Source organism: Oncorhynchus kisutch, linkage group LG12 (assembly GCF_002021735.2).
Source record: "Oncorhynchus kisutch isolate 150728-3 linkage group LG12, Okis_V2, whole genome shotgun sequence".
NCBI lineage: Eukaryota > Metazoa > Chordata > Actinopteri > Salmoniformes > Salmonidae > Oncorhynchus > Oncorhynchus kisutch.
This window is the reverse complement of record NC_034185.2, coordinates 55067416-55088730: the sequence shown is the minus strand read 5'-3', so window position 1 is coordinate 55088730 and position 21315 is coordinate 55067416. Positions and strand designations below refer to the sequence as shown.

Sequence of the window (21315 nt, the reverse complement as noted above, 5' to 3'; positions counted from 1 at the left end):
GTGAAAAAGGTTACTGTAAGATTCTCTACGGAGAGCCGCTGTAATAGTCTCTGCAAGGGGGAGAGAGAATGTTAAATGAAAATATATTTGAGGTTACTTTACACGTTGTATATGCTATTGGTCCTTTTGGCGGTTGAAAGTGTTGTTTGTTTGACTTTTTCCAGCGCTGGTAGGTTCCATCGTTTGTACATTAAATCTGTTGACACATTGCAGGCGATGTAGTCAACCAAAGGATGTTTCCTCGCAATCAGCTGGACGTATTCGCCATTTGGTCTGTGCTTTGGTTAGGCTCGGACATATTGTGTAAGTGTTTGTTTGCAAATTGTATCAGTATTGAAAATAAAAACCGGAAGTACAAACCGATATACAGACCAGCTACTGAAAGTTGGAGTAATAAAACTACTCTATTTTGTCTCTATTTTCGAGCAGCAGGTGAAACATCACATACAACCAGTAGAGACGTTTAAATGTAATTTTATTCAACATTCTGGCTTGTAAGGAACATTTACACAATTTAAGCACACAACCCTGATGTCTCAGGCTGTATACCAAATATTTGTGTATTACAGCCTGGTTAATCAGGCTAGGCCTAGGCTTGTCCCGAATGTGGTGATTCTTTCCATTGACTATGGTGAAGCTTTCCATTAACGGTATGCACATTTAGGCTACATAGAATAAAAAACTAAAACTCCCTCATCTGTCATGAATGTTGAATAAACATAGTCTGCTGATTGTCCGTGTGGTTGGTTCTTAGTAAGGTCGAAATTTGAGACAAAATATTTAATGTATTTTTAAAAATGAGTTGAACCTTTATTTAACTAGGCAAGTCAGTTAAGAACAAATTCTTATTTACAATGACGGCCTATACCCACCAAACCTGGACGAAACTGGGCCAATTGTGCCGACTCCTAATCACGGCCGATTGTGATACAGCCTGGATTCAAACCAGAGTGTCTGTAGTGATGCTTCTAGCACTGAGATGCAGTGCCATAGACCGCTGCGCCACTTGGGAGTAATATTAAACTGACTTCAAAACATTTTGTATTGTATTTTGTATGTATTACGGATCCCCATTAGCTGCTCCCAAAGCAGCATACTCTACCTGGGGTCCTGCAGAATTAAGGCAGTTTAAACCATTTTCAAAACATTCCAAAACATTCACACATTTCATGACACACGGTGTGCCCTCAGGCCCCTACTCCACCACTACCACATATCTACAGTACTAAATCCATGTTTATGTATAGTACGTATGTTATCGTATGTGTGTGAGTGTGTGTGTGTGTATGTACGTGTCTGTGCCAATGTTTGTTTTGCTTCACAGGTGGGTTTTTTTTCATCTGTTTTTTAAATCTAATTTTACTGCTTGCGTCAGTTAAACATGGCTCTTTGTGCGGGGCAATCAATACTTGTTTGCTCATCAGCTAAGGCACGTGCCCAAGACAAAAGTTCATGCACGCATTGCATGCATACTAACTGAAGTCTTGCTGGTGTTTACATGGTTTTGCGCATGTGCCAGGTGATAGAAATTTCAACAACGCTACCAGCGTTCTAAAAGGTCAAGTAAATAATATTTTCCTGGCGATATTTTGTCAAACATTTACACCAGCTGAAGGACCAACCACACAGACAACTGGTAGAGAATGGCGCTGCAATGAATAGCAACCCTTTTACGGGCTCCTGACCAATTCTGTTATTTAGTTTTTTTGTGTTGATCTAATGTTTTCGCAATCATTTCTTGTGACCGAAAATAGCTTCTTTTTTTTCTTCTTTTTTTTTACCCCTTTTTCTCCCCAATTTCGTGGTATCCAATTGTTTTAGTAGCTACTATCTTGTCTCATCGCTGCAACTCCCGTACGGGCTCGGGAGAGACGAAGGTTGAAAGTCATGCGTCCTCCGTTACACAACCCAACCAAGCCACACTGCTTCTTAACACAGCGCGCATCCAACCAGCCGCACCAATGTGTCGGAGGAAACACCGTGCACATGGCAACCTTCGTTAGCGCGCACTGTGCCCAGCCCGCCACAGGAGTCGCTGGTGCGCGATGAGACAAGGATATCCCTACCGGCCAAGACCTCCCTAACCCGGACGACGCTAGGCCAATTGTGCGTCACCCCACGGACCTCCCGGTCGTGGCCGGTTACGACAGAGCCTGGGCACGAACCCAGGGTCTCTGGTGGCACAGCTGGCGCTGCAATACAGCGCCCTTAACCACTGCGCCACCCGCCCTAAAATAGCTTCTTGAGATCAGAAAAGTGATCACTAGCCTTGATTCGGATGAAGATTTGTACTTCAAAGAATCTGAGGAGCTGGACATACTGCTCACCCCGGGCCAGGCCCTAATCCCAGAAACTCTGAAAAGGAAAACAAAAAGGCGGCGTGAGAGAAGCTGACGTATGGGCACGTAGACAAACTATGTCGGCGAATTCATAAACCGCTTCTACCCTCCGTTCTATTGGCAAACATACAATCACTGGAGAACAAACTAGACAAGCTCCGTTTGAGACTATCCTATCAAAGGGAAGTGAATAATTGTAATATCTGGCTGAGCAAGGACTTGGATAATATACAGTGCCAATCAAAAGTTTGAACACACATACTCATTCAAGAGTTTTCTTTATTTTGTACATTGTAGAATAATAGTGAAGACATCAGAACTATGAAATAACACATAGGGAATCTTGTAGTAACCAAAAAAGTATTGAACAAATTCTTCAAATTAGCCACTCTTTACCTTGGTAACAGCTTTGCAAACTCTTGGCATTCTCTCAACCAGCTTCATAAGGTAGTCACCTAGAATGCATTTTAATTAACAGGTGTGCCTTGCTAAAAGTTAATTTGTGGAAATTCTTCAAAATGTGTTTGAGCCAATCTGTTTTGCTTTGACAAGTTAGGGTTGGTATACAGAATATAGCCCTATTGGTAGAAGACCAAGTCGATATTATGGCAAGAACAGCTCAAATAGGCAAAGAGAAACAACAGTCCATCATTACTTTAAGACATGAAGGTCAATCAACCTGGAAAATGTAAAGAACTTTGAACATTTTTTAAGTGCAGTCGCAAAAACCAGAAAGTGCTATGATGAAACTGGCTCTCATGAGGACCGCCACATGAAAAGGAAGACCCAGAGTTACCTGTGCTGCGGAGGATACGTTATTTAGAGTTACCAGCCTCAGAAATTGCAGCCCAAATAAATGTTTCACAAAGTTCAAGTAACAGACATTACTAAAGGACACTAATAATAATTAGAGACTTGCTTGGGCCAAGAAATACGAGCAATAGACATTAGACCGTTGGAAATCTGTCTTTTGGTCTGATGAGTCCAAATTTGAGATTTTTGGTTCCAACCGCCGTGTTTTTGTGAAACGCGGAGTAGGTAAACAGATGATCTCTGCATGTGTGGTTCCCACCGTAAAGCATGCAGGAGGAGGTGTGATGGTGTGGGGGTGCTTTGCTGGTGACACTGACTTTGATTTATTTAAAATTTAAAGCACACTTAACCAGCATGGCTACCACAGCATTCTGCAGCGATACACCATCCCATCTGGTTTGCGCTTAGTGGGATTATCATTTGTTTTTCAACAGGACAAATACCCAACACACCTCCAGGCTGTGTAAGGGCTATTTGACCAAGAAGGAGAGTGATGGAGTGCTGCATCAGATGACCTGGCCACCACAATCACCCGACCTCAAATCAATTGAGATGGTTTGGGATGAGTTGGAGCACAGAGTGAAGGAAAAGCAGCCAACAAGTGCTCAGCATATGTGGGAACTCCTTCAAGACTGTTGGAAAAGCATTCCAGGTGAAGCTGATTGACAGAATGCCAAGAGTGTGCAGGAAGTACCAGTGATTCACACAGTATGGAAGTGGCCAGATGAAGCGGATGCTAAACTACATGACTGTTTCACTAGCACAGATTGGAATATATTCTGAGATTATGACGTCATTGAGGAGTTTACCACATCAGTCACCGACTTCATTAATATGTGCATCGATGACATTGTCCCCACAGTGACCATACTTACATATCCCAACCAGAAGCCATGGATTACAGGCAACATCCGGACTGAGCTAAAGGCTAGAGGTGCCGCTTACAAGGAGCAGGATGACACAACGGTGATAGGCCTGATCACCGACGATGATGAGCCAGCCTATAGGGAGGAGGTCAGAGACCTGGCAGTGTGGTGCCAGGACAATAACCTCTCCCTCAACATCAGCCAGACAAAGGAGCTGATCATGGACTGCAGGAAACGGAGGGCTGAGCACTTTCCCAGTGACATCGACAGGGCTGTAGTAGAACAGGTTGAGAGCTTCAAGTTCTTCGGTGCCCACATCACTAAGGCGTTATCATGGTCCACACACACCAACACAGTCGTGAATAGGGCATGACAACGCCTCTTCCCATGCAGGGGGCTGAAAAGATTAGGCATGGGCCCTCAGATCCTCAAAAAGTTCAACAGTTGCACCATTGATAGCATTTTGGCTGTACCAGGCAGAGGAAGTCCCTAAAAATTGCCACCCAAATCGTGGACTCTCTCCTACCGCACGGCAAGCGGTACCGATGCACCAAGTCTGGAACCAACAGCCAACAGGACCCTGAACAGCTTCTACCCCCAAACCATAACACTGATAAATAGTTAGTAATCCTCTGAAGTCGATTGACGCACCGGTGCGTCAATCTAAGTAACATTTCTTTTAAATCCTCGTAACAATCTGTCAGTTTAGTGGTTCTCAATCCACTGCGTCCGCCGATGTTGCACTTCTGCTTCTGCGGTGAAAGGTGGCAGAACTAAATTGGTCTTCTTATGAAAATGCCTGTAGCGTCTAAATGGTTTGACCTACACACTATTATGACCACTCTATGGAAAGGGGAGACTCTCGTGTGATGGTGTTCTCCGTGTCACTCATCTAAAGTGTCACACGTCTGTAGGTAACCGGTACCGGTTTTAAAAAATAAATGGAAGTATGAAGGTAGTTTTGTCACTACCCAAAAAAGGGGTTTGGTATGTGTAAAAAATATAAATTTCCTGAGCTTTCTTATATCTCCTAGATAAAGGACAAATTCTTCAAAAGCTTGTTTCTACTGATTTTTTAAATTTTTTGTCTTTGTTTTGCAATTTACGAATGTGCTATTCAATGTGTTACTCTGGGCTATAGTAGTAAAGGCCAAATTCAATATTTTATCAAATTATTGTTTTATATATACACTGCTCCAAAAAATAAAGGGAACACTAAAATAACACATCCTAGATCTGAATGAATGAAATATTCTTATAAAATAATTTTTTCTTTACATAGTTGAATGTGCTGACAACAAAAACACACAAAAATGATCAATGGAAATCAAATTTATCAACACATGGAGGTCTGGATTTGGAGTCATACTCAAAATTTAAGTGGAAAACCACACTACAGACTGATCCAACTTTGATGTAATGTCCTTAAAACAAGTCAAAATGAGGCTCAGTAGTGTGTGTGGCCTCCACGTGCCTGTATGACCTCCCTACAACGCCTGGGCATGCTCCTGATGAGGTGGTGGATGGTCTCCTGAGGGATCTCCTCCCAGACCTGGACTAAAGCATCCGCCAACTCCTGGACAGTCTGTGGTGCAACGTGGCGTTGGTGGATGGAGCAAGACATGATGTCCCAGATGTACTCAATTGGATTCAGGTCTGGGGACGGGCGGGCCAGTCCATAGCATCAATGCCTTCCTCTTGCAGGAACTGCTGACACACTCCAGCCAGGGTAGGGCGGCAGGGTAGCCTAGTGGTTAGAGCGTTGGACTAGTAACCGGAAGGTTGCAAGTTCAAGTTCAAGTCCCCGAGCTGACAAGGTACAAATCTGTCGTTCTGCCCCTGAACAGGCAGTTAACCCACTGTTCCTAGGCCGTCATTGAAAATAAGAATTGTTCTTAACTGACTTGCCTAGTTAAATAAAGGTAAAATAAATAAAAATAAACATGAGGTCTAGCATGGTCTTGCATTAGGAGGAACCCAGGGCCAATCTCACAAGGGGTCTGAGGATCTCATCTCGGTACCTAATGGCAGTCAGGCTACCTCTGGCGAGCACATGGAGGGCTGTGCGGCCCCCCAAAGAAATGCCACCCCACACCATGACTGACTCACCACCAAACCGGTCATGCTGGAGGATGTTGCAGGCAGCAGAACGTTCTCCACGGCATCGCCAGACTGTCACGTCCGTCACATGTGCTCAGTGTGAACCTGCTTTCATCTGTGAAGAGCACAGGGCGCCAGTGGCGAATTTGCCAATGTGTTCTCTGGCAAATGCCAAACGTCCTGCACGGTGTTGGGCTGTAAGCACAACCCCCACCTGTGAACGTCTGGCCCTCATACCACCCTCTGTTTCTGACCGTTTGAGCAGACACATGCACATTTGTGGCCTGCTGGAGGTCATTTTGCAGGGCTCTGGCAGTGCTCCTCCTGCTCCTCCTTGCACAAAGGCGGAGGTAGCGGTTCTGCTGCTGGGTTGCTGCCCTCCTACGGCCTCCTCCACGTCTCCTGATGTACTGGCCTGTCTCCTGGTAGTGCCTCCATGCTCTGGACACTACGCTGACAGACACAGCAAACCTTCTTGCCACAGCTCGCATGTGGCAAGATGAGCTGCACTACCTGAGCCACTTGTGTGGGTTGTAGACTCCGTCTCATGCTACCACTAGAGTGAAAGCACCGCTGGCATTCAAAAGTGACCAAAACATCAGCCAGGAAGCATAGGAACTTGGAAGTGGTCTGTGGTCACCACCTGCAGAACCACTCCTTTATTGGGGGTGTCTTACTAATTGCCTATAATTTCCACCTGTTGTCTATTCCATTTGCACAACAGCATGTGAAATTTATTGTCAATCAGTGTTGCTTCCTAAGTGGACAGTTTGATTTCACAGAAGTGTGATTGACTTGGCGTTACATTGTGTTGTTTAAGTGTTCCCTTTATTTTTTTGAGCAGTGTATATTTTTAATACCTAAAGGGGTCATAACATTCTAAATCAAATAGCTAAATTATCCATAGTATGACACCCCACCCCCTGACCCTTTTACTCATCACAGCCTCCAGTATTTATGCTGCAGTAGTTTATGTGTCGGGGGGCTGGGGTCAGTTTGTTATATCTGGAGTACTTCTCCTGTCCTATTCGGTGTCCTGTGTGAATCTAAGTGTGCGTTCTCTAATTCTCTCCTTCTCTCTTTCTTTCTCTCTCTCGGAGGACCTGAGCCCTAGGACCATGCCCCAGGACTACCTGACATGATGACTCCTTGCTGTCCCCAGTCCACCTGGCCATGCTGCTGTTCCAGTTTCAACTGACCTGAGCCCTAGGACCATGCCCCAGGACTACCTGACATGATGACTCCTTGCTGTCCCCAGTCTACCTGGCCATGCTGCTGCTCCAGTTTCAACTTCCACCTGACTGTGCTGCTGCTCTAGTTTCAACTGTTCTGCCTTATTATTATTCGACCATGCTGGTCATTTATGAACATTGAACATCTTGACCATGTTCTGTTATAATCTCCACCCGGCACAGCCAGAAGAGGACTGGCCACCCCACATAGCCTGGTTCCTCTCTAGGTTTCTTCCTAGGTATTGGCCTTTCTAGGGAGTTTTTCCTAGCCACCGTGCTTCTACACCTGCATTGCTTGCTGTTTGGGGTTTTAGGCTGGGTTTCTGTACAGCACTTTGAGATATCAGCTGATGTACGAAGGGCTATATAAATAAATTTGATTTGATTTGATTTGATATGCTGCTGCTACTGTTTAACATCTGTCACTTTATTCCTAGTTGTATGTACAAATCGAGTTCAATTCCTTGGTACCCTATGAATATTGCCAACCCAGCAAACCAAATTGGTTCTGTGAAGCTTCCCAGGACATTCGTTAGGGCGTGGCAAATGTTCTCACAACACAAAAACTGTCCAGTCCTGGTGATGATTACAGAATATTTGTATAAAACATTCACCTAGTGTTGCAAGAATGTTCATAGAACACATTTAATCATCTGTTCTTTAAATGTTTCCAGAATGTTTTATTAAGTTGTGGGAAGAGAACAAAATGGGGACATCACAGGAGATATGTTCCCAAAACACAAAAACTGTTCTGTTGTGCGAATGATTCTACAATGTTTATTTTAGGGTGCAAAAAACACTCACCTGATTTTACAAGAAAGTTCCCAGAACCCATTTAAGCTGTTTTTTAAAAAGGTTCCCAGAATATTTAATTAGGTTGTGGGAACAGTCTGGTGGGAACATTGTGGGGACATCACAAAAGAAATGTTCCCAAAACACAAAAACGATCCAGTTATACAATATTTATTTTATGGTGCAAAAAACATTTGCCTGTAGTTACAAGAACGTTCCCAGAACACATTTAGTGAATGTGAAAATATTTTATACAAACATATACATTTTGGGGTGGTTGTTATAGATATTGTGCACCACATTTTTGTGAACATCAGAACGTCAGAACATCAATTTATAAATAAATTGATTTTTATCAGAAACATTTTCAGAATGTTTTTGGGATGTTATCAGCCGAGACCGTAGCTGCTTTTAGAGCAACGCTAGTATACACTAGCATTGCTAGGAATTAGCTTGCCAAAAAAACGGAATAGTCCACCGGAAGCCAGAAGTTAAATAAAATTCAATTTCAACTGTCAGTAGGGTTGTTCCTTATGTAGAGGGGATTTAGAAAAAATCATCTAATAGAACATAAATTAAACCGGCTTTCCAGACCACAGGCAAAGTGAAATAACTAACATTTAATGGAACGTATAATTAAACTTGGGTCTATTGTAGACCCATGCAGTTTCTCTTCACTTACCTCATGCACGTGCACCATACCTGTACAAAAAAAACAAGAACTTGTGGGGGACTTTTATTTTGAAATGAGGGAAGCAGAGAGGAACTGCATGGTTTGTTTTTTCACTTTGCCTGTGATCTTGGTTATTTACTTGGTTATGAGGTTGAGGGTGGTATTGTCCAGGGAAGGGGTAGCCAGTTACCTTTACATGTGCATTTACACATTCTGCATTCGTGGATTCATGTTTCACTGTTTATTTACCTTCAAAGGTTTATTCAGCTATGTCTGTGAGTCAATTTCCTTTTTTGGTGTCATGTAGAGTTGTGTATTTTAATACTTTCTTCACTGTAGCCTAAACATGGACATTGGACAACCTGCACCACTCCCTCACTGTAAATAAACCATTCAACACTTGAAGACCTGGTTACAAGTCATGCCTTCCTGCACCTACATCCTTGGCTACTATGGGTCTGCTATTTTACACTATTATTTGCATAACATAATAATAATTTAGAGGCCCCCCTCTCTCTCTCTCGCTCTCTTTGTCTCTCTCTCTCTCTCTCTCTCTCTCTCTCTCTCTCTCTCTCTCTCTCACACACACACACACACACACACACACACACACACACACACACACACACACACACACATATATACACACCCACCCCTTCCTGTGGTTGTTGTTTATCAATTTTAGGGGAAATGACGTCTCTACCTAGTCCTTCCATAGGCACGTATAATGAATGATATGGTGCTGTATGTGAATTGCTTTCCTATTATTGGCTACTCTCCTGATGCGAATAGCATATTTCTTACACAAATATTATAGCTGAAAAATATATTATATACTGAATTACTTATACTGAAATTATTATTTAATGTCGGATTCCATCAATATTTATTTACATTATAAATGTAGCTTTTTGGGCTTTAAAATTGGCAACATTGCACCTGTGCACAAGTCATGTCAGTCCATTTCAATCATTTCTGATCCGTCAGCCTTCGCCTGTCGTGTAAATTCACACACTCACATTGCTCTCATTCTTTCACTGCTGTTATTAAACAGACAGTTTCCCTCCTGCAGTAGACTGAAAAACAGATGCTTTAGCCAGAGTAGTGCTGCTATCTTCTGGTCATTCCGTAGTAGGACACATGTATCGTTCATTATAATTGGGAGTCGCACTCAATATTGTTTTTCCGTTTGGTGCATTCAGCTAGGTGCGCATTATACACCCCTCCTCTTTTTACTCACAAATGCAGGCACATTGTTTACCAATTTATTATTCGTTTTTAATCTGACTGATTCACAAAGCAATGTGGTAATGTGTAGGCTATCATCAGCTTTGAATTACCCAAATATCTATTCATATAACGTCTATTTATCCAGTCAATCAATTCCCACCGATGTTCTTAAATGATACATGACTTATATTATTACGTAAGACGATCATGATAGGGAACACCAACACTAAATGTGTTGTAGCCAATGTAGGCTATATCCATTATCATTACACACAGTGCTTGGAATTACGAATTAGAATACGTGAGTATTTCGAATGTTCTAATAATGGAATAGAAAATGATCGAGTTATTTTGGTTGGATTTACAATCAGGCGAAGCCTATCTATGGCGGCTACGCACCGCTTACTGGTCAATATGACTCGAAATAAACCACCGATATGCCTTTAACCGTGAAACTGACGCCTAGTATCTTTGATTGCCAGGCTAAACAATCAATGGACGTCCAGAAAATAACAAAGTGGCTAAAACCGTCCGCTGAAGTAGCCAATCGTTGCAGCCGCAGCAAAGCCTATTTGAGCCTACTACGTCCTCTAACTCTGACAATTTTTGTCTGAGCAGCGATTTCAGCACCACTTCGCTGTCCACTGACAGGATCACCGAAGGTAAGAAGACTCAAGATTGGCACTTTCTTATTCCACTTTGAATGGTTTTAAAACGTCCCTAAGATATTCAGGAACTCCGACAGATTAAGTGTAGTATTTTAAACATCCTTTATGGTTTAATTAGCTCATAAATACATAACCATGTGTGGGTTATTAGGCTAATCGTATTGAATAGACTGGAGTGGAGTTTCGACGCACCCTTAGATACTGTGGTAACTCGCTGGAACTCTGTGTCCACAACCCATATGTCAACACATTGTGTCATGTATGCAGGATAAACTTGCCTGTACACGTTGCACGGGTCATGCTCTTGGACAAAGTGAGTATTGTAATGTAGTTGCAGCTTATGCGACTATGATACGTGGTAGGATAAACTAAGCAAGTGCTAAGTAGCCTAGTCCACCTGGTATGTTACAGTAAATCTGGGACAACAGTGTAGCATGCAGAGGCTACACAAAATACTATTTATTCTACACATAAGCATGTGAATCATTATATTGGTGGTTTTAGCTTGAATGCTATTATTGCAGATGAGTTTGTTCCATCAGACAGCAGTGCTAACGTACTGTTGCCCAGTGTTTCATGTAAGTAAAAGCCTACCTACCACTGCCAACGACATGTTGATGTGTTGAATGGCAAATGCCTACAATCCTCATGTTCACCTGTGTTTTATGTTATCACACGTTGCTCTGCGTTTTGTATTGGCGCCTTGCTTGCAGTGGAACACTGCGTTCCCAGGTGGATTCTCTCTGTCTCGCCACACTGACAGCCAGCAATGCCATACTCAGGGGCCTCTATTAACATTTCACATTGGCATTGTCGTCATTTAGCAGACGCTCTTATCCAGAGTGACTTACAGTCAGCGCATTCATCTTAGGATAGCTAGGTGGGACAACCACATATCACAGGCATGTAAACTCCGACGTTACACAGTACACTGTCATCAACCACCTGTCAGCAAATCACCACGTCGTTAAACGTCTCCTAAACGGTCAGCGTCAGTTAGAGGAGAGGAACGATAGACAGAATCCACTGAGGATACTGTAGCGAGTAACAGGTGTTTTGTTCTCACACATGAACTGACTGAATTAATTAAGACTAAGCTATTATTAGCTGCTAGTGGCTCTGCGTACTGTATCATCCAAGTACTGGGGAAGAGAAGAGCAAATAGAAGCCATACTGTCCTAAATACAGTCCAGCATGATATTGGGGAAATAGGGAGAGAAGCGTTTAAACGTGTCTGTTGATATAACCTAGTCTTGAGTCTGCAGAGGTTGTGTCCCATCTTAAAGTCCCAAGCTCTCGATTGGTCAACAGTTTATAAATACAGTGCAGGTACTGTGAAAGGTGATGTATATCAGCCTGTAAATAATGTCATCCAGCCCGGACAAAAATGAACAAAGACGAAATCCTCTTTTGCACACCTGTACAATCACAGTCACGTTGACAATCAAGAACCCTGTGGGTAACTTTAACTTAAGGGTCTATCTGCATTTTTGACCAAATTGGGTTATTGACATAGCCTTGTTCTGTTCAATGTATTCCCACTGCTTCACTTTTCCTAAAAAAGTTCAGGAGTAACAATGTGCTTAACAAGTCACAAAACAAGTTTGCATGGACTCACTCTGTGTGCAATAATAGTGTTTAACAAGATTTTTGAATGACTACCTCATCTCTGTACCCCAAACATACAATTATCTGTGTACAGTCCCTCAGTCGAGCAGGGAATTTCAAACACAGACTCAACTACAAAGACCAGGGAGGTGTTTCAGAAGGGCATATATTGGTAAAATAAAAAATAAATATCCTTTTGAACATGGTGAAGTTATTACACTTTGAAGGTATAGTATATCAATACACCCAGTCACTACAAAGATACAGGCGTCCTTCCTAACTCAGTTGCCGGAGGGGAAGGAAACTGCTCAGGGATTTCACCATGAGGCCAATGGTGACTTTAAACAGTTACAGAGTTTAATGGCTGTGATAGGAGAAAACTGAGGATGGATTGTTACGGTTTCTTCCGTCGAAGGAGAGTCGGACCAAAATGCAGCGTGGTTAATAATATACATCTTTAATTAAGATGAAACACGAACAATACAAAAACAACAAACGGAATGTGAAAACCTATACAGCCTATTTGGTGAACAACAAACACAGAGACAGGAACAATCACCCACGAAACACTCAAAGAATATGGCTGCCTAAATATGGTTCCCAATTAGAGACAACGAGAATCACCTGCCTCTGATTGAGAACCGCCTCAGGCAACCATAGACTATGCTAGAAAATCCCAAAACCAATAATAAAAAAAACATACACAAACACACCACAAAATAAACCCATGTCACACCCTGGCCTGACCAAATAAAGAAAGAAAACACAAAATACTAAGACCAGGGTGTGACATGGATCAACAAAATTGTAGTTACTCCACAATACTAACCTAAATGACAGAGTGAAAAGAAGGAAGCCAAATATTCTAAAACATGCATCCTGTTGCAATAAGTGACTAAAGTAAAACTACAAAACAAATGGGCAAACAAATGTTACTTTATGTCCTGAATACAAAGTGTTATGTTTGGGACAAATCCAACACAACACGTCACTGAGTATCACGCTTCATATTTTCAAGCATGGTGGTGACTGCATCATGTTATGGGTATGCTTGTCATCGGCAAAGGCTAGGGAGTTTTTGGGGATAAAAATAAATGTAATAGATCAAAATCCTAGAGAAAAACCTGGTTCAGTCTGCTTTCCACCAGACACTGGAACACAAGTTCAACTTTCAGCAGGACACTAATCTAGAACACAAGGCCAAATATACACTGGAGTTGCTTACCAAGAATACATTGAATGTTCTTGATTGCCCTAGAAAATCTATGGCAAGATTTGAAACTGGCAAGCATCAACAGCCAACTTGACAAAGCCTGAAGAATTTAAAAATAATAATGTGCAAATATTGTACAATCCCAGGTGTGCAAAGCTCTTCGAGACTAACCAAGAAAGACTCACAGCTGTAATCGCTGACAAAGGTGATTCTAACATGTTTTTACTCGGGTGTGAAAACTGACTCGGGTGTGAAAGATATTTCTGTATTTCATTTTCAATAAATTTGCAAAAATGTATACAAACATGTTTTCACTTTGTCATTGTGGGGTATTGTCTGTAGATGGGTGAGGATTTTTTTTTTGTAAATCCATTTTGAATTCAGGCTGTAACAGAACAAAATGTGGAATACGTCATGTGCTATACCCTAATTGCTGTTGTGAGGTTCAAAAGAATACCATATAATAATTGTTGACACCATTCAAACCAATGAGGGTTCTGCACTTAAAGACAATTATCTCAGAACCACCTTGTTGCAGATAGAACCTTATGGTCCTAAGCTCTCCAAATGTAGATTTGGCTTATTGTTTTGTTGCGCAGTACGTTGTAGCCTACCTAACACGCCAGAAAACCTCAGTTCAGATGCTGGCCTAATCTTCCATGTGTCGAATGAGTTCATCTCTGTTTCTAACTGGATGTGACTCAACTAAACTACTGATAGCTCGGCGTTATGGAAAGCCTATCGATGGAGGATATTATGGTGAACCATCTGCATTATTAACAGTTAGATTGGGGATACAGTGTCCCTCTGGTTTCATTTCAGTAGCACTTATACACCATTCCCACAGGTCAACGACATGGTCCTAGGAGGTGTTTGGTTTCCACTATGCATATTTCCGTATGTCCACACACAACACAGATCTGACACAACATGAATGGCGTTCTCAGGTGGAAATAGTCAGACACACACACACAACCACAAGCATTTCGCTACACTCGCTACACTCGCATTAACATCTGCTAACCATGTGTATGTGACAAATAAAATTTGATTTGATTTGAAATAATTCAATCTATTCAGCTCAATCCATGGCATCTCACACTCTAAGGTCAGGGGTCAGGGAGAAGAGAGAGGAAAGAGTATGGGTAATCATCCTACCTACTGACATGCTACGCACGACTCAGGTTCTTACTAGATAGTAGTGTGTCAGGGTGAGTGAATGGCTCCTGTAGCCTGTAGGCCAGGGTTGTGTCCCAAATGGCATCCTATTCCCTATGTAGTGCACGTTTTTTGTGTGCCATAGGACTTTAGTCAAAAGTAGTGCACTACATAGGGAAAAGGGTTCCATTTGTGACACAGATTAGTTGATGTCAGGTGGCATTTAGTCTACCATGAGCACAGGACCAGACTGCAGCCAATAGGAAATCAGACTTAGTTCAGTATCCTCTGCAAGTCACTTTCACTGACAATCATGCTGATCGCCTTAGGGCACAGAGGGGTGTGTGTGTGTGTGTGTGTGTGTGTGTGTGTGTGTGTGTGTGTGTGTGTGGATGGCAACAACGTAGACCTAGTCCTGTTCCACTCTCATGTAGCCACAACGCTGAAAAATATCAATTTTGTAGCGTATGGAATTGGAAACTGGTATTTTAAGGCTATATATTAACATGTTGAATTAAAACGTTACTGCTGTTTGTTGTTTCTTCAACGGATCAAGGATTTAGTGTCCATTTTTTCCAGCAGTCCTTCCTTATAAATGGTTTTCATTTCTTTGAAATGCTTTGAATCTATACGTAGCCTTACATGTAGCTTAGTACTTGATGTAAGAGGTCATTTCCATGTAAAAGGATCCATGAGTACCAGCATGTGAAGTTCATAGGAGCATATCAAACTGGATGTCCAATAAAAGATAAGAGTATTTTTTTACATTTTAATTAAGGCATTTATAAATCTTTCAATCCTTTTACATCCTAAAAATTGGGAATAAGCAAAGACTTTGATTTCTGGTCTAACAGATGGAAAAGGGGTCTTAAAAAACATGTACCAGGAAAAAGTCTTAAATGTTAAATAATATCAACACTTGTATTACGTTTTGGAGAAATGTTTCTGCCTTCTGTCAGTTCAAGAAACACTTTCTTGTGCCTTGAAATTCCGGTCCCAAAAACTGACGTATCTGTAAGACACTTTCTAATTTCTCTTCCTGATGAGGAGGGAGGATAAGGAAAGTTCACACAAGTAACAAGTAAAGGTGGACCTGCCAATTAGTTATAGTTTTTTATGCATTATCAAGTGAATAAAACTCTAAAATCTGTTACCATATCTGTAACGGTTTTTCCAACCAATCACTAACGGAATTTTTGGAATTGAATTGGCTACAATCGGAAATCATAGTTATCACAAACCACAATTAGTTTCACAAATTTGGACAGCACAGTACAGTAGAGTACAGTACAGTAAAGAAAAGTAGAGTACAGTAAAGAAAAGTACAGTACAGTACACAGTAGAGCACACTAGAGTTGAGTACACTATAATGTAAAGTACTGTAGTGTACTAAACTATACTCTACTTTACTGTGCTGTACTGTACTGAACTCTACTCTACTCTACTGAACTCTGCTCTACTCTACTCTACTGAACTCCACTCTACTGTACTGTAGTGAGCTCTGCTCTGCTCTACTCTACTGAACTCTACTCTACTCTACTCTACTGTAGTGAGCTCTGCTCTACTCTACTCTACTGAACTCTGCTCTACTCTACTCTACTCTACTGTAGTGAGCTCTGCTCTACTCTACTCTACTCTACTGAACTCTGCTCTGCTCTACTCTACTGAACTCTGCTCTACTCTACTCTACTGAACTCCACTCTACTGTACTGTAGTGAGCTCTGCTCTGCTCTACTCTACTGAACTCTACTCTACTCTACTGTACTGAGCTCTGCTCTACTCTACTCTACTGAACTCTGCTCTACTCTACTCTACTGTAGTGAGCTCTGCTCTACTCTACTCTACTGAACTCTGCTCTACTCTACTCTACTGTAGTGAGCTCTGCTCTACTCTACTCTACTGAACTGCTCTGCTCTGCTCTGCTCTACTGTACTGTACTGTACTGAACTCTACACTACTGAGCTCTTCTGTGCTGCACTTTGATGTTCAAACTTGTGAAACATAGACGGCTATGATTGGTCCGGTCCAGACCAACCAAATATGTTCTTGATTGGGGCCAGAAGCACATTAAAGTAACAGTGTAGAATAATACCCAAATATGTGAAGGAGGATATTGCACATTTCTACCTTTGTGTACCTAGTTAGGATACATCACCATGAAGAGAATGACATTCATATCCATAATTATGCACTTCTGTATAGTACAGACCATGGACCCATGATGAAATTCCGTTCCTGCAATTCCATTACCGATTGTAAATCTTCTTCACTTACTGTAGTTCAATACCAAAATATAATTTTTAAAAGTTAAGGTGTCATGTCATAGCTGACACTCCATTATTTTATTTCTCCATCTTTGAATCTTAATTCAGAGCAGATATTTAACATTCTGTTACCAAACTCTGCATCTCCATAGTTCTTCCAGTAACTGTGTTTTAGTCAAATGTTCAGTGTAACGTGTCAAAAGTAGTCCTTGTGCATAGAGTTGTATGGTTTATTCGACTTTTGAATCAATGTTTTTTGTTTGGCATCCATTTTAAAGTGAGAAATCTCATTCTCAGCGCAATTCCGTTGCCGTGGAATTGCCCGAGAGCAACACTTTTCACAGATTATTTCATATGTTTCATTACACAACTTTGATTGCCATTACACAACTTTGTTTCCATAAAAAGAGATGTCCATAAACACTATATTGGAAAACACTTCTGGTGTGTATTGGAAAACTCCTCTGGTGTGCATTGGAAAACTCCTCTGGTGTGCATTGGAAAACACTTCTGGTGTGTATTGGAAAACACTTCTGGTGTGTATTGGAAAACTCCTCTGGTGTGTATTGGAAAACACTTCTGGTGTGTATTGGAAAACTCCTCTGGTGTGTATTGGAAAACACTTCTGGTGTGTATTGGAAAACTCCTCTGGTCTGTATTGGAAAACTCCTCTGGTGTGTATTGGAACACTTCTGGTGTGTATTGGAAAACACTTCTGATGTGTATTGGAAAACACTTCTGGTGTGTATTGGAAAACACTTCTGGTGTGTATTGGAAAAACACTTCTGGTGTGTATTGGAAAACACTTCTGGTGTGTGTTGGAAAACTCCTCTGGTGTGTATTGGAAAACTCCTCTGGTGTGTATTGGAAAACACTTCTGGTGTGTATTGGAAAACTCCTCTGGTGTGTATTGGAAAACACTTCTGGTGTGTATTGGAAAACTCCTCTGGTCTGTATTGGAAAACTCCTCTGGTGTGTATTGGAACACTTCTGGTGTGTATTGGAAAACACTTCTGATGTGTATTGGAAAACACTTCTGGTGTGTATTGGAAAACACTTCTGGTGTGTATTGGAAAAACACTTCTGGTGTGTATTGGAAAACACTTCTGGTGTGTATTGGAAAAACACTTCTGGTGTGTATTGGAAAACACTTCTGGTGTGTGTTGGAAAACTCCTCTGGTGTGTATTGGAAAAACACTTCTGGTGTGTATTGGAAAACTCCTCTGGTGTGTATTGGAAAACACTTCTGGTGTGTATTGGAAAACTCCTCTGGTGTGTGTTGTCAGTGTGGACATCCTTCATTCTTTCCACCGTGAACAGAAGGAATAAATAGAGGTGAATAATATAGTCTTCGCTTCTTCATGATCAACCGACGGCTAGCTTGTCAGAGTAGACAGGATAGAGAGAGAGACCATTGTAAATACAACCCATATTTATGTTTTTTTGTTTTCCCTTTTGTACTTGAACTATTTGCACATTGTTATAACACTGTACGTAGCTATAATATGACATTTTAAAAGTCTCTATTTCTTTGAAACGTTTGTTTAACTGTTCTTTTTTCTTTTGTTAATTTCACTTGTGTTTATTCTCTTTTTTCCCCGTGCCAATAAAGCCTTTCGAATTGAATTGAGAGAGAGAGACTCATTCCACTAAAAACAACACATTAACCCCCATAAAAACACATTGCGTGCCACCCGAACCTCCACACAATCACATTACACAGTACACAACAACACAGTACAATACAATTCCCAATCCAGCACCACATTACAAACATACATCCAACCCCTCCTCTCCTGTTGTACAGACAACCCCCCTGACCCCCCCATACCTCCTGAAACATCTCCACACCGTTAATCATTTTATAGAAATCAAAATCAACCCTAAGGCAGAGAGAGAGAGAGTTTTTATTCTTGTCATAATTTGTTTTGGTCATGTAAATTCCATTACATTTCATGCCAATTAGACCTAATCTTCCTGAAATCAATTAAATTAAATTCCCAGAGTTAGAAGGAAAGGGGGGGACTCGACGGCAAAGTGGAGAGAGAGGCAGCATATGACTGGAATTTGTAGATCGTACTGCTGCAAGGTTACAAAAACCACTGGTCCTTTGGTGGCTAATTAAACCGTACGGCTGTTCTTCCCTTGGCAGTAAAGGCAACGTGGCTGCAGTGATATAGAGCCTTTGAAAACATCCCCAGCTTTCATGTGCAGAGCTGATATATGCCTAGGAGTCTGAATAATATTACCCAGTGAGCATAACCGCGGTCTTGCATTTTGCATTCCAGTCGTCTTCAAAAACATTTGAATTCACTTGGTTGTCGTGAGGAATTGAATTCATTAGACTTGTTGATCATACATGCCAGGCGTCATACTAGAGGATGGGAGGGGTTCAAGAAAGGGATAGAACGTTGTAAAACTCTTTATTCAGTTGTGGACTGGTTCGTCCTGCTGTGCTCCTCTCCTTGGATTGTCCTTGACCTCTGTGACCAGTAACAAACCATCACCACAGTGTGTAGGGCTTCCAGCCAAGTAGTCCTGCAGGACACATCTCATCAAGAGATTGGTGTAGCAGTCTAATGACCGGCTGTAGCTGTAGTATTAATAATGTAGCTTAACGGAGAGTGCATTGTCAGGCATCTCGGCAAAAAAGCAGGACTTGGTGTCATTAGTCTATACTTAAGCAATAAGGCCCGGGGGGGTGTGGTATATGGCCAATATACCACGGCTAAAGGCTGTTCTTATGCACTACGGAATGTAGAGTGCCTGGATACAGCCCTTAGCCGTGGTATATTGGCCATACCACAATACCTTATTGATATTATAACTGGTTACCAATGTAATTAGACCAGTAAATCATGTTTTTTGTCATACCCATGGTATACTGTCTGATATACCACAGCTTTCAGCCAATCAGCATTCAGGGCTCAAATCACCCGTTTTATAGTTATGATTTTATCATTCGTACTCTGAATGGATGGTTTAACTCTTTCAGTAAGGATGAGCAACTTACACCTCTCTTTCTCACTCACACTCTGTCTGTTCTCCCTCTCCCCACTTCTCTATCTCTCCCCCCGTCTCTCTTTTTCTCTCCCTCAAGCAGTGCTCAGGGCTACTTCAGTTGAACAGCCTTCCTGAGTCTGCCTCCATCGCCTAGGTAACGCTGCACCAAGTTTCCTCTCTGTCGCTCACCCCCGCAGCCGAGGGTGCTGGGATGTGAGTCTGATCACGAACATAGTCGCGGCATCACCGAACAAACCCACCTACACATTCATCCACCTCTCCTCCACCCATGTCCACCACACTTAGAAAAACACATATACCATTAAGTGACTTACAGTCATGCATACATACATGTTTTTTAACTTGGTGGTCTGTGGAATCAAACCCCCTATCATGGCGTTGCAAACACTATGCTCTACCAACTGAGCTACCACTTGACTCTCCATCTAATCCATTCATTCATTAGTTGAAGGTACATTTGTCATTCTCCTGCTAATTAGAGACAAGTGTGTCTAGTCATTACCGTATCTACTGTCCTGTCCACACACACACATACATGGATGCCACAGGAGGTTGGTGGCACCTTAATTGGGGAGGACGGGCTGGTAGTAATGGCTGGAATGGTATCAAACACATGGGTTCTATGTGTTTGATGCCATTCCATTTGCTCCGAATGCACACTCACACTCACACACAAACTCTCTCTCTCTCTCTCCTCTCTCCTCTCTCTCTCTCTCTCTCTCTCTCTCCTCTCTCCTCTCTCTCTCTCTCTCTCTCTCTCTCTCTCTCTCTCTCTCTCTCTCTCTCTCTCTCTCTGTCTCTGTCTCTGTCCTCTCTCTCTCTCTCTCTCTCTCTCTCTCTCTCTGTAAAATATCATATGAAGACCCTCCAAGCCCCCCCAACCAATCTCAGATGCTCAGATGAGTTTAGAGACCAATCCGATACTCAAAGTCAGGAATATCTCTATCTCCAGCATCCTGTCTTTTTCCACCATCATTGTCATGCAGATTGAGGCTTTATAATAGAGATTGTTAGCCTCTCTAGACCCAGTGAGGGATCTCTCCACTGTGTCCTTATCAGCAGGGGCCATTACGCTGATTGCATTGTTACCATTTTTCTGACGGAGGAGAGAGCCAGCAACACAGGAGACTGGAACTGGGGATGGCAAGGGGGAACGGTGGGTCTCCGCTAGAGGTTGTGCCGGGTTAGTTAGGTGGTTGTGGGTGAGGTGAGCAGTCATTGAGGTGTGTAGTCAGGGGTTTAGGGCGAGGAAGTGTGTATTGTTTATGTTACGCTCCTGAGTGTGTGTAGGTACTTGTATGTTTGTGTGTGTGTGCATTGTGGGTAGGTGTGTAT

General features: G+C 42.0%; 2 protein-coding genes across 2 annotated transcripts in view; one reads left to right on the top strand and one right to left on the bottom strand.

The window, feature by feature from the left end:
- The window catches only part of LOC109901286 (neuronal membrane glycoprotein M6-a), a 73238-nt gene extending 72945 nt beyond the window's left edge, over positions 1-293 (bottom strand). Inside the window, exon 1 of the mRNA XM_031837840.1 lies at positions 103-293. The gene's annotated coding sequence lies outside the window, so the exon portion shown is untranslated. The remainder of the gene's footprint in view (positions 1-102) is intronic.
- Positions 294-10619: 10326 nt separating this feature from the next.
- Positions 10620-21315, top strand: part of wdr17 (WD repeat domain 17) — a 32247-nt gene continuing 21551 nt past the window's right edge. The window contains exon 1 of the mRNA XM_031837837.1: positions 10620-10707. The gene's annotated coding sequence lies outside the window, so the exon portion shown is untranslated. The remainder of the gene's footprint in view (positions 10708-21315) is intronic.